Below are 15,436 nucleotides of genomic sequence, written 5' to 3'. Positions count from 1 at the left end.
GTTTCAACACCTCATGGAGGCACTCAATGTAATGGGGACCATTGCTTCTTAAGGGGGGGGAATGATCTAGGTGGATATTTGTGGCCACATGCCTATTCCACTTGGACCCCCAATACTGTATTATATCACTTTCCTATTTTTCAACACAATTTCCTATTTCAATAGTTTTATATTTTGGCAGTTTTCTAGCCTTGAACTTCCAAAGCCATTTTGAGGCCCTAAATGACATTTGAGGAAACACGAAAACATGAGTCTTTTAATGACATTTGTAGTCGAAATTTGTTATCCTTGGATAGACCTTTCTAACAAGCTATCGTGTGCTTCAAACAAAGATCGTATGCCAAAGTTATGACCCCGGGAAGGTGAAATTCTAACTAACCCCATCAGATCCCATACCTTTTGGCGCTTCATCTCCTAGTGTTAGGTTTCTGTATGTTTAGGGTTTCTCATTATTTATTCATGATAAAAAGGCCTATGATCCTAATTTAAAAATAGTTCAAAAGGCATGTAGCTGTCACATCTCTTCTTAGAGATAAGATACCATCATCCAAGCTAGTTTGCTTTCATTTTACACGTAAACAATTTTAAGAATTTGCTATTTATTAATCGAAGTTCAGTTTCACTGTATCTTTATGTTTATATTTTAGATCTATATTTCATTTCATTCCTTCATAGATCAATAGTCCTTAGTATCAAGGAGAACATCATTCATTGGATTACTCTATGTCTATAACATATCGTGACCTTCATATTACAATGAAAGTAATGCATATTAAAGAAGAACATTAAGAAACACACTTTTACCTAATAGACACGTTAAACCAAGTTAAAATTGACTAACTCCTAAGTGTCTCAATATCCTAACATCCCCCATAAAATAAAACTTGGGATAATATTGAAGAATTTACAAAGGTGACACAATAGGAGAAGGAAGGGGGCATTAGAGCCTATTCCCCATTAATGAAAAATTCTTGAACTCTTAACATAGATCAAAAGTTAGAAAAAATTTCTTTTGTAAGAGACTTTGTGAAAATTTCTGCAACTAGATCATCTATAATGAAAAGTGCACTTCAATAACTCGAGCATGAATGAGTTTTTCGCAAAAGTAAATTCGTAGCTCAATTTGTTTACTGCGCTGATGTTGAACTATATCTTTAGTGAGCTTGATGACACTTTGATTGTCACACCATACGGTGGTTGGATGCTACTGCTAGAATAAAAAACCAGAAAGGTTCTATTGAAGCCATAAGGCCTCTTGATTTTCATTAACTGCTACTCGATACTCTGCTTCTACTGCAAAAAGAACAATTATCTGCTGCTTTTTACAAGCTCAAGTAACAGGTCCAAAACTAAGATTCAAAACATAAATTGCAATAAACTTCTAATCATTAGGGTCACCATCCTAATTTAAATTAGTAAAACCAACCAACAAAGCAATCCCCCCTGAATGGTAATGTATGCCAAACTAAACTATACCCCGAATATATCAAAGTATCCCTTTTGCTGTTTTCCAATGAATTTCATGCGGTGTTTACATATAGTAGGAAACACAACCAACAACAAAGGAAATATCAATACAAACATGAGTTAAATGTAAGAGGCTACCACGTAACTAATGGTACAAAGTGCATCAACTTTGGATGTAGTGCAAGTGACAGTAAGTTTGACTCCAAATTGAAAGAGAGAAGGGTCTAGTTTACAATCTTCCATACGAAAATTATGAAGAAGATCACATACATACTTAGATTTGGAAAGAGAAATTCCTTCCTGGCTTTGTAATACTTGGAGGCCAAGTACATAATGAAAATATCCTAATTCTGTCATTTCAAACTTCTTCCTAAGGCTTGAATTTAGATAGGTTAAAAGTTTAGGGTCACTTCCAGTGAGCATATTAAGGTCATCAACATAAAGAACAAGGATTATGAGATGGATTCCTACCTCTGTGGTGTAGATAGTAAGGTAAAAATGACATCTAAAGAAGCCAATGTTAAGAAGAAAGGTATCCATTTTTACAAACCAAGCTCGAGGAGCTTGTTTATGACCATAAAGAGATTTCTTAGGGTGATAAAAAATGCTAGAGTCAGTCTGAACATAACCAAGAGGTTGTTCCATGTATATTTCTTCTTTTAAATTGCCATGCAAGAAGGAAAATTTAACATCCATCAAGTGACCTCCCATCCATGTGAGGCAACAAGGGCTAGAACAAGGCAGATGAAATTCATTTTGGTGACAGGGGAAAATTTTTCATTGTAGACAATTCCTTCAACTTGAGAGAATCCTTTAGAAACTAACTAGGACTTATGCATTTCAATACTTCCATAAGATGCATACTTAGTTATGTATACCCATTTACACTTAACAAGTTTTGTTCCTTTTGGAAAAGGTAAAATTTCCAAAGTATCATTCACCATCAAGGAAAAATATTATTCATACATTGTTGTTTCCCAAAATGGATGGCCTAAAGCTTCTGCAAATGTTTCCAGATCACGAGTCTCTACAACTTGAGCTAGAAGAGAGGAGGCTCACTGGAACTGTGAATGGGTACGACATTGATTTGATGATCACCAACAAGGTCACCAAATACTTCACATCGTTAGATAAAATTTCAGGTCTAAAATGGGCCTCCTAAGGAATATTATTAGATAATAGTGGAAATAATACAATAATATTAGATTACATCATCAATTTTTATAGGGAAAAATAGAAAACTACTTTTTCAACTTTTATTTTTGACTTATCTCCCTATGATTTTACTCAAGTTTTGAGCGGGAGCACTCATTGGGTGTGTAATTTAATTTTACAGCCAAGGAATACCCTTGTTGCATACTTTTGATGGACCTTACTATACAAAAAATGTGAAATATATGAAAAAATGTGATTGCAATCACATTTTTTTATGTATTTCACATTTTTCGTGTAGTATGTCCATCGAAAGTATGCAACATGGTTACTCCTTGTATGCAAAACTAAATTCTGCACCCAAGGAGTAATGTCGCTCGAAATTTGAGTAAAATCATAGGGAGATAAGTTGAAAATACGAGTTGAAAAAGCTTTTTTTTTATTTTTTATCTTTTTACTCCAAAAATGGTGAATCATCCCCCATGGTTGAAATCATCATATTGAATCCTATTGATTCTTATAAAGTTGATTTTTTGGTACATTTTTGTTTTGAGGCCCTTTTTTTACCTCAAAAATTCTGCTATTGGTTGAACGAACCCATTTGGGAAGTTGTGGTGCTAGTGCAGGTTCATGTTCAATGGATTCATCTGGAGAAATGTGAGAAGGCAGAGGTGGATTTTCATCCTCAATGCCATCATTTGAAGAAGAAACCATAATATGAAGAGAAGGTGGCACAAACGTCAAAGATGGATCACAAGCGAAAGAGGGCACAACTATTGAATATGGCTCATAGGCTAAGAGATTTTCATCAAATTTAACATCTCTTCTAATGATTATTTCTTTGGAGTGAAGTTGAAGAATTATATAATCTTTTACATCTTTAGAATATCGAACAAAAATAAACTTCTCATTTTTAGGTTGTAAAGCTTTCTTTTTTTCATTAGGAATGTGATCCCATGCTACACTACCAAATATATAGAAGTGGCTTGCATCTCACTTAATGTTAGTCAATGTTTCTTTTAGTGTTATATAGATTAAAGACTTTATGGGAGTGTGATTTACTATGTAAATTTCATAGTTGATGGCTTCCACCCAATAATGAAAACTTAATCCCTTGGATTGAATCATACAATTGGTTATTTATTTTTATGTACAATTCTTTATCTAAACAACACCATTTCATTGTGGTGTATATGGAATAATATGTTGCATTTGAATTCCTTGTGTAGTGCAACATCTTATTGCAGACATATTCACCTCCATTATTTGTTCTTAACTTTGCAATTGATGTCCAAATTATTTTTCTACAAGGGTCTTGTAGGCCAAGGACAAGTCAAAAAATTCACTCTCAAGTTTTCAAAAATAAACTCAAGTGCATCTAGAGAAGTCATCAATGAAATTTAAGAAGTACTTGAACCTGAAGAAGGAAGGAGAATAAAGTGTACCACATAAATCATTGTGGACAAGCTATAGAAGGTTTTAGGTGTGCCAATAAGTGTGTTTGCCAAAGCAGTTTCGATGATGTTTGCTAAGAACACAATCAACAGAAACACCATGTCTACAATAAATGAGAGGAAGACATGTCACCATATTTCGATTACATAGTTGTTGCAGTAAGTGATAGCTTAGATGACCAAATCACTCATTCCAAAGTTTTCTTAAGCTATAACTATGAACAATAAAAACTAAGGGAAAAGATGATGACCTAGAGTTGTAAAATTGTACAATTGGGTAATATCATCAACTATTCTAGTGGCAAGGACATGCTTAGGATATTTCAAATCCTTAATTACAACTTGGTGAGGTTAAAATTCTATTGTTTTATCTTCATCCGAATGAGTGATATGAGATACTGATATAAGGTTGCAGGAAAGACTCGAAATGCATAATACGTCATTGTAATGACCATTATCTACTTGAACTATTCTAGACCCTACAACACTGAGAGATCTATCATCACCAACCATTATTTTTTTGGTGTTACAATCAATAAGAATAGAAAAAATGTAGGCTTTATCCTTATCCATATGATAAGATGCTCTAGAATCAATAAGCCATTCATTACAAGATGAAGTAGAGGTTTCATTGAAGGAGAAACCAAAAGTAGAAGGTGCATGTCGATGACAAGAACTATTAGAAGAAGAACCAAGGATTATGTTGTGCTTATTCATTGTTGCTTCTAAGGCCCCCATCATTTTAAAGCGTTTGGACTCTAGATGATTGTCTTTCCCATAATAGTTGCAATGTCTATCAATATTCTTACTCTTTGATTTTGGTCCTTTATCACCACTAGGAGTAGATGTTAGCTAAGAGGGTATGGAACCCTTATTTTTCTTGATGTTTTGAGGTTTTTGCTTCTTTATTGGACCACTAAGACCTTGTTTGATATACTACAATGGTATTCACCCCAATATGCAAGAGGTTGTCTTGTTCTCTAATAATAGAATCACAAAAACATTCAAGATAATTTTTTTGATAGACAACTTCAAAAGCTTCTCTAGTGGCATAAAATATAGATACAAAAATAAAGATGGAGAACCAAGTTTTGAAATAACAATATATATGAAATGTTCATCATCTTGAGTAAATTGATAATGTTTAAGAAAATGTCAAAGTGTTTTAAAATTAGATAAGTAATCTTCAACAAAAGAGAAATCATTAGGACTTAAATTCATGATATGATTTTGAAGTTGATGAGATCTAATAATATTGGCTTCACCAAATACCTTTTGCAACTTTTCAAAAACTTCACTTGGAGCATCAATTCCTTTAATATGAAATCACAAATAAGGAGAAATGGATGTTTTGATTAATCCATAGGATTTATCATTCCTATTATCCCCCTTGGATTTCTTATTAGGACCAGTGGGGGTCTTTTATTTTCCCAAGGTAATCCACTACAATATTTACTTCTTAGTACATCTTCCATGTGGGATTTCCATGAGAAGTAGTTGTACTGTTAAGAAAAAAATCAGTTTGAGTGACCATATTAAAATATGTATATAATATGGTTTCAAAAGGCGAAATTGTCTGTATGGATAGAAAACTTTAGAAAAAAAAAGGTCTTTTAAAAAACAATTACACTAAAAATGGACTTCGGATGTAAAAGTTATGCCCTTTTAAAAAAGGAATCAATAGTAGCAAAGAGCCATGTGGAAGGTAGAAGTTGATCATTTTTTACCTGAACATGGTAGAAGATCACAACACCAATAATTTTACATTGTTAAAACCCTATGAGAGGGAAACAATCGACCACCTAGCCAACACAACCACTTGAGGCAATTTTATTAATGAAAAGGAAAATATTTTACATAAGAGAGTTCTCACAATCAATTATCAGCCATGACCCTCCATGCCCTTTAAATAGAGATCGTTGACCAATCAATTTTTAAGCCACAAATCAATTGTTGTTAGTATCAAGGATAATATGAGACAATGGGTCATGCTACGTCTAGAACATATCATGATCGTTGGATTACAATGCAACTAACACATACTAAAGAAACCCACTTTTGAACTTAACTAACTCCTTAGTGTCTAAATATCCTAAGAACATGGATATGGGATTTGAAACTTTCCAATTGAGTGGTAACCCCACAAAAGCATTTTTTGCACATAGTACATTGAATAAGTACGAAGCCATGTGAAAGGAAAATATTGTACTTGATTCAATATTTTGAGCTTGTCCAATTATAATGTTTAGCTTCTTAGAGATGATTTCCCCCAAATGAAATTCTTCCCCTACGTGGGTATAGTGTAAGCCAAAGGTACCCATGCCTATAAAAATCATGAATAATCCTTTTCCCCACAAATCCTATAAATGAAAATCACGAGGCATATGTAAGTCTCCCTTAGGTTAGTGGTGGAGTATCTACATCTAGACCTATTGAAAAAGCACTTGTGTTCTTTCCACCAACTAGTTAGGATTTTATTGACATCGTATTTATGATAGAAATATATAACAAAGTATTTATTTAATATCTCCTCAACATGTTACAATTTATAGTATTTGGTGACTTCTCAATGTAAGAAATTATTGATGAATTCCCCCTTTTCATTCACGAGTGCACAATTTCACAATTAGTGTGTTTGATAATCCACTTCACTATCCATGAAATGGAAATCATATTATCTCACTATGAATGGGTGTAAGTTAGAGCATTGAATGAAGTTGAAAACTTTGTCATCCACTACTGGTAGGTTTGGGTTACTGTAGGGTGTCAATTTTAGGTATTCTTAGTCTTTTGTTTTGAGAAACATGTCATTACATCCTAGGATTTGAATGGTTACGTTAAATCTTGACTTTTTTTTCTACATACACTGGTACTTGTGTCATAAATTTTTTTAAGGTGAAGATGAATTATTTGTTTTGATCCTTTTATTGGCTGAGTCTCTCCTTCCTATAAGGCAATAGGATTATATGTTTCAATTAATTCTTTTCCTTTACTTACAATTTCTTTGGTGACTTGTGAACAAGGGTCTTACCTAGAGGCATATTACTTGCAATTTTTGAGTTTATACAAAAATAACCCATGAATTTGAGAGAATAATCATGTAGTAGAAATAGGTGGAGAAGCCCACATGATCTCAAACATATTGTTTTCAACAAAATAAATATTAGGGGCCTCTACTTGAAACTGGGAATAATAATTAGGATTTTTTTTCACAAAGACTGGTATTCAAGTTTCTTAATGCCTTAAGGTCTTGAAAATGGAAAATTGTCCCTTAAATGACTATATTCATTGTGTAAATACCAATTTAAAGTTTGTGGGTGAAATTTTTGGATATCAATGGTCATGAAACCCTAATCATGATGGTTATATTTCAAAATATTTTCATTTAAATGCAAATTTGTACGTTCAACTCACCATTAATGGCTTATCTGACGTGTACTGCAAAATAGAGCTTGGCCTTCAATGGATTTGAAAATGTTTTTTTGTGATGCTTCATTCTATCCATTAGTATTTAGGAGAATGGTTAGCGTTTTACCTCTTTCAGTGAGCTCGAGAAAATTGAAAATGTTTATCCTAAGGAATATTCCATATATGACTTAACACACTTTAGTTCTCCCATCGAACTTTGGTAGATTTCATGAGGTTTCATTTCTAATCATGTGAAACACTTCATCGATCTTTGATCATCAATGTTTGGGTGAAAATTTTGATTTAAAAATTACATCTTTACATATGATGGTTTGGAATGTACAAAGGGGTGACATGGCTAGTGAGAAAGATGGTGACATGAGAAAAGTTTACAGTGAGAGGTTCATGTGATTGGTGACATTGACTATATACACAAGACATAAGAATGATCCACATGGCATAACCAATGGATGCGATTGTATTTTTCTTTCCCTAAATGGATGGTCGAGATCTATTTTTAACATTTTGGTGGTGGGTCCATCAACATCGATGAATAATTTTGTATTATTTCTTAGAAATCCAAAGAATTTGTTGAACGCCAATGGTCACATTGATGATTAGTGGATTTTTTTAGGGTTCTATTTTGAAATTTTAATGATTTTTCTGCTCATTGATTGATGATTTTTAATGGTTGTAATTACAAAAACTAAAATATTTTATCCAAGTGCCACTGACTTTGTCAACACTCAGTGGGATTTGTTATATATGTATCAAATCATCAATGAATTCTACTAAAACACTGAACACTCCATTGATGGTTGACAAAATCCTTGAAATTACATTATGACACATATAAATTTATATCATTTGTTGATGGTTTCATCAATACTTTCTATAAAACCCCTAATTGACCCCTATATTGTAAATACCATGTAGCTACGAAACTAGGCTGGTGATCCAGAACATATTAATTAGGTTAGTTAATCGAGAATTACTTTTTGGGGTGGTACACCCATGTGTATGTGTTTGTATATGTTTTGGGGATGGTGTGCCCATGTGTATATGTTTTTATATGCAATAAGGCTAGAAAAACCTGATGTTGTGAATAGTTTAACTATGCATGTCAATAAACACATAACGTTTGTAGACCAAACTAGACGAAAAGAGTATGGGGGGCAAAGACTCCATGGGAATATAAAAAGGGGGCTGATACGATATAATAATCATTAAGAACACATGAATATAAATAAATTCCATTAAGTGACTTTATGGAGTGTTGAGTGTCAAAAATGGGTCATGCACATAAAAGAAGGTTGTTGGAACTGTGAAGGGAGTTATCCAGTCAATCAGTCAAAGTGGATACTTAAGATGGTAGTAGGAACTGCTAGAGCCTTAGTGTTGAGAACATCCTTTTCCAATAAAGTTGGAAGCCATGGAGGTGGTGGCACAACTTGAGGGAATGCAGGTGTAGAGAAGGGTGTGCACTACTTGGGTGTGAGATGATGGGGGATGACAGACTAGAGTTTGAAGGTTGATAGGGATTAATATGAGGGCCTATTGGATACTTGGAGACCCCAGAGGGAAGAAGGAACTCATGGAGCCACGTGAATTTGATAAAGTCCCTATCCAGCTGAGTAAGACACCTTGGAGGTGGTGGCATCACTTGAGGGACTGCAAGTGTAGATAAGGGTGTGCATTGCTTAGGTGTAGGTTGATAGGGGGCGTGAGCCTATAGTTTGGAGGATTTTCGGGTTTGGTACCTTTGTTGGTTGATGGTACTAGACATATACTTGGATTTGGGTGAGTTGTTGTCCCTTGGAGTTGAAGCCCCAACTTTGGGGTGACCTGTTGTTGAGAGGAAGTGAACAATGTGGTCTATGACTTAGAGGAACATTGAAAGTTTGTAGCTAGTTGGTTGTTTATATGATAAGTGATTTTGTTAACATTTGATTAATTATTCTATAGTTACTTGTGTACCTTTTTTGTATTATGTGTGATTTTTTATGAACATATAATCATGTCCCTTATTGGTTGTTGGTAAACCTACCACAAAGTCCATGGAATTGCTTTCCCAAGGATGAGTGGGTATACTCAAGGAATGATATAGAACATAATTCCTATTACTAGGCTTGTTGGTATAACAAAAAATGCATCTTATAAACCTAGCCACCTCTTATTTCATCTTGCACTAGTACACATAATTCTGGAAGTCGGAAATTATCTTCCCTACACCAAAGTGTCCCCCAACCTTGGAGGTGTGAGCCTCTCTGATCAACTATAGTCACTCACCTTTAGGAACATATAAATTTATCTGACCTATAGAGTAACTAATCCAGATTTATGAAGGAACGAAATGAAATATGAATATAAACATAACATAGAGATTAAAAAAAAAAAAAAAAAATTAACTTCAATTCATTAATAACAAAGTACTGAAAAATGTTTATATGTAGAATGGAAATAAACTAGCTTAGATGATGGCAGATTATCTCTAAGAAGAGATGTGGCAGCTACATGAATTCTGAACTATGTTATATTGAGGCTCAAAGGCCTATTTATTATTGAGAAATAATGGAAAACCATAAACATCCAAAAACCTAACCCTAGGAGATGAAGCGCCAAAAGTCTAACGGCCCTGTTGGGGTAAGTTGGTACATCAACTTCCCGAGGTCATAACTATGGCATACGATCTCTGTTTGATGAGTCCAATACCTTGCTATAAATATCTATCCGATGACTACAAACTTATATTGAAAAGCCCCACCACAATTTATATATTTTTACGTTCTCCAAAAAAATGTCATTTAGGGCCTCAAAACGGCTCTGGAAGTTTAGGACCCAAAAAAATGGCAAAAATAATAAATTGTGCTACCATTAAGGAAACTGAAAGAAACAATGGTGGGTGTCCAAGTGGAATAGGTAGATGGCCACCAATATCCACTTGAATCAGTCCTCCGCCCTTAGGAAGCAATGGTACACATTGCATTAAGTGCTTCCATGAGATGGGGAAACTTTTGTTGAACTTGGTCCCTTGTGAGCCACTTGCCTTGGTGCAGGAGTTGGTTAGCTTTGATAGCTAGATACATTTGGATATTCTGTTCGTGAGTGTTATTGATTTGCATGTCCATGATTCGATCAATTGTAACTTGTTCCATGCAGTCTGGGTTTAGATTTTGTTGGTGTTAGCTATTCGACAGTCTTTGATGTGTCCAACAATGGTGAAAAGTATGGTTGAAGGCTGTCCACATTGAGCACTAGGTGCAGGCCAAGGAAAGAGGAATGATGAGCTCAAAATATTTGTCTCCCACAACCTTGGTGATGGTGTAAGGCCCATATCAGAGTGGTCTGATCTTCTGATGGGCTCTAGAAAGACGTTCTTTCTGCAAATGAAACCAAACTTTTTCACCCACCTGAAACTTGTGTGGCACCTGATGTTGATCATGTCGATGCTTGTACTTAACATTAGACTTATCCAAGATGTTGTGCACCTACTAGTGGATGTGTTGGACGTGTTCAATAAATTGGGTTGATTTATCAACCTTAGATTATACATGTGAAGATTCTATCTGTGTAGTTGCATGAGGAATGACAACATCGGTCAAACACAATGGTTGAAATCCCATACCCACTTGAAAGGATTATGACCAGTCGAGCTATGGATAGATCTTTTATAATTGTGTTGCATATAAGGAAGGATCTCACCCTAGGTTTGTAGATGCTTTGAGTTGTACATGCGTAGTAAGTGCGTTATCATCCTGTTGACGACCTCTGTCTAGCCATTAGTCCGGGAATGGAATGCAGTTGACTTGGTGAGCTTGGTGTCCCACAATGTCTAGAGGCTTGACCATATTGTGCTCAGGAACCTACTATCCCAATTTTTATAATGGTCTGCGAGATCCAAAAATGTATTGATATTCGTTCAAAGATGATTTTGGCAGTGTCCTTTGCTATGATACTCTTATTGCAAGTTGTCAAATAACCATCTTAGAAAATTTTTCCACAACAAAAAATACACACATTACCATGCTTGATAGAAGGGAGGCCCGGCAGATAGTCCATGGAGATGGATTCGTAGGGTTGGTTGGGCATAAGCAGAGAAGTGTACAAACTTTTCTTCTTGATGGTGGGCTTGGCGATGGAACAGGTAGTGCATGATCTGATATATTTTCTAATGTTCTATCAAAAATTTGGCTAATAAAAATACTTCTATAGTACGAGCATAATTTTCTCCACACCAAAGTGTCCTATAGTCTGAATGTAATGTGTCTCCCAAATCAGCTTGGCACACTCACTTGAAGGAACACAAAGGTGGCCTAGGTAGCATAATAATGCATCTTGGAGGTGGAAATATGGAACTTGCTTTCCATCCAATAGCATTTGGCATGTGGTGGAAAACTATGGATCATTTTTGTACAGTTGCAACCATTTGGAGGTCTCGTGGCCACAAGAGTTGAGAACAATAGCCAGTGGTATAACTAGGGTTTGATTGAGGCAATCTGCAACATGATTAGTGCTGCCCTTCTTGTATTTAATATTCAAGTGGAATTGTTGCAGATATGTAGACTACTTTTGATGTTAATCATTCTATAACTTCCTTTGTGTTTTGATAAACCAAAGAGGTCGGTGATTTGTGTGGATGACTGTCTCCTTCCCCAGAATTTAATGTTTCCATTATCGGCATGCCTGCATGATAGAATACATCTATTTATCATAGGTGGGGTATTTATGAATTGTATTAGAAAGTGTCTTGCTGTGATAAGCCACTGGATTCCCTTGTTGGGTGAGAACTACACCAATAATAGAGTCAGAGGTGTCTATCTCAATTTAAAATGGTTGTTGCGGTTTTGGAAATGTGATTATAGGTGTAGAGCAGAGGCGATGATTCATCTCAATGAATTATATATGTTGGGACTAGACTAGAAAAACTTTTCTTTTTCTCTTCCCTTGGTAACCTAAGTCAGAGGTTATGTGATATGAGAGAATCCAAACACAAACCTCTGATAAAAATTGGTAAGGCCTAAAAATTTGCGAGGCTCTATTAGAGTGGTCAGGGTTGGCCAATCTCAAATTACTTGGATATTAGCTGGACACACATGCACACCTTACTCATCAATGTTGTAGCCCACATATTGAACTTGGCTCATGCCAAAGGTGCATTTCTCCAAGTTGGCACATAGGTTGTGCTACCATGGGGTTTGAAGGACTTACCAAATGTGTTACAGGTGTTCTTCCCAACTCTTGCTGAAGATGAGCATGTCATCTAGATATACAACAACGAATGAGTCGGTGAAGGGCCACAAGGTGTCATCCATCAACCTCATAAAAGTTGCAAGGGAATTTGTCAACCCGAAAGGCATGACCAACTGCTCGAAAAGGCCCTCCTTAGATTTGAAGGCAGCCTTCCATACATCCGTGGGTTCTATTGGCACTTGGTGATAGCCAAACTTCAAATTGATCTTGCTGAAATACTTGTCCCCCTTGAGGTGGCTAAGAAGGTCATTAATCTTTGGGATTGATACTTGTTACAGATAGTGATTTTGTTTAATGCATGATAATCAATGCAAATCCTCCAGGTTCCATCTTTCTTTTGTACAAGTACAATCAGGCTCCCACAAGGTGAAGAACTTGGTCGGATGTGCCCTTTTTGTAGCAAATCATGGATCTTCTGCTTGATTTCTTCATTTTAGAATGGAGCAATGATATATCACACATTGGGTAGAGATGCTTCGGGAGTCAGATTGATCAAATGCTTGATCTGACAGTGCAAAGGTACCCCTATGGGTGAGGAGATGATGTCCCTGTATTCTTCCACAACATTATCCACCTGCTTTTTCTACGTGGGGGAACCCTTCCCGAGGGCCATGGATGTGGCCTCTATCTTCCCCTTGTCTTGAGAGCAAATTAGAAAGAAAACAATTTTCCCGGTTTGGGAGATGGTTTTATTGCACTACTTACCTCATATCAAAGAGATGGTGGTAGGCGGGGTTGCCTCTAGTATCCTGTATAACTTTTCCCAAAGAAATAATAACAATGCAAGGCCCAGACTTATACACAACATGACACTTCCACAAGTATGGTTTTCCTAATAACATATCACAACAATACCTCATTCATCAAGGGCTTGATGTTGTAGATAATAAGGCACTATCAGCTAATGCAGAGATCTCGTCCTTGGTCGAGCCCCCTGGTGGTGAACGATTTTGGGTGTGGTGTGGTCGGTAGGCCCAATCGCTTGACGAACTCTGCAAAAATGAGGTTATTTTGGCTCCTGCTGCTAACAATGAACTACAGGGGAGAACCATTCACCCACATATGTGAGTGAAAGAGACCCTCCTCCTCATTTGGGTCTTCGGGCTCGACCTTTTGGACCTTGATGGTGGAAACAGTGGCAATAGGTCCTGCGTCAATAATATACTTCCCCTTATTGTTACCCTTATTGGGTTTTGGCTCAGAATTAGAACATGTATCAGACTATGAATCTTTGAGCTCGACCACCAATCACTCCTTGGTGTGACACTCATTTATGTTATGAGTGGGACTCTTGTGGAACGTACACTAATTTCGTCATTCTTCTTCTTAGTGATGCCATTCTTTTCTTGCAACTCGATAGGTTTTCCTAAGCCACTCCACCTTGACTATTTCCTTTGTTTTGCGATTTGGGGGTGCTTTTTCCCTTCTTCTGATTCATAGATCCAAAGTCGAGCTTCTTTTGTTTAAATTTTGGTTCAATCTTGGCAGCATATCATTATGTTGCACCAAGCGAGGAGATTTCCAAGAACTCCATTTCTTCCTGAATTTATTTGTGCAGATAGTTGTGGTACTTGAGCACCAGATTTCACTCAGAGTCTTTGATATCCAAATTTTTGTGTAGAGTGTGAAAAATATTTGTGAACACATGCACATCTTGTTCCCTTTGTCAATGTAGTGTGGTCCACTGTATGCACTTGTCTTCATAGCTCCCCATGGGGTTATACTGTCGCTTTATAGTGTGTCGGAAAAAGTTCCAAGAGGGGGCAACTATAAATAGAGAGGGTTTCTCGCCATTTTCTCATAGTAAACTTCCCACCTGTCATTGACATGGGGGTAGCCTTAAGCAGTGAAAAAGTAATATTTTCCCTATTATAGAAATTATGGACTGAAAATAACCTTCCAAAAAATTCATCCATTTATCTACAACATATCCATCTATTTTACCTTTGAATATAGGAATATCGAAGTTTACTTGTACCTTGAAAGGGGGGCACCTCTGAAGTGACTACTGGATGAAGATGTGTCGTTAGTGGGCATCCGCCAAAGGATTTGGGAAAATTTATCCATAATCTTTTTCCTTTACCGCTCAAGGGATTCTTCAAGTAACAGTTTTATAGGATCTCCTACTCCCTTGTCTTTCTTTGCTTCCACCGTGGGAGGTCGTTGGTGTCAGTAGGGACAGTTTTGCAAAGGCTCAACTAGTTCAAGTCCCAACTCCATATATATCAACCTCGTTGGGACATGCACAAAAAACAGAGACAAAGCGGAACACTTTGATACCACTAATCCAGATTTATGAAGGAATGAAATGAAATACATATATAAATAGAACATAGAGATATAATGAAAACAAAACTTCGATTCATTAATAACAAAGTACTGAAAATGATTTAGACGTAGAATGGAAATAAACTAGCTCAGGCGATGGTAGCTCATCTCCGAGAAGAGATGTGGCAGTTACATGCCTTCTGAATTGTGTTACAAAAAGGATTAGAGGACTTTTTATTATTGAGAAACAACAAAAAACCCTAAACATCCAAAAATATAACCCTAGGAAATGAACTGCCAAAAGTTTGTGGGCCTCGTTGGGGAAAATTGGTACATCAACTTCCTGGGGTTGTTACTTTGGCATACGATGTTTGTTTGACACATACGTTAGCTTGTTAGAAAGATCTATCCGAGGACCACAAATTTCAATTGAAAAA

The sequence above is a fragment of the Pinus tabuliformis genome, chromosome Q (assembly GCF_031772625.1).
Source record: "Pinus tabuliformis cultivar Carrire ecotype Pingquan chromosome Q, CPIR1, whole genome shotgun sequence".
NCBI classification, from domain to species: domain Eukaryota; kingdom Viridiplantae; phylum Streptophyta; class Pinopsida; order Pinales; family Pinaceae; genus Pinus; species Pinus tabuliformis.
Note: the sequence above shows the minus strand (reverse complement) of the source record.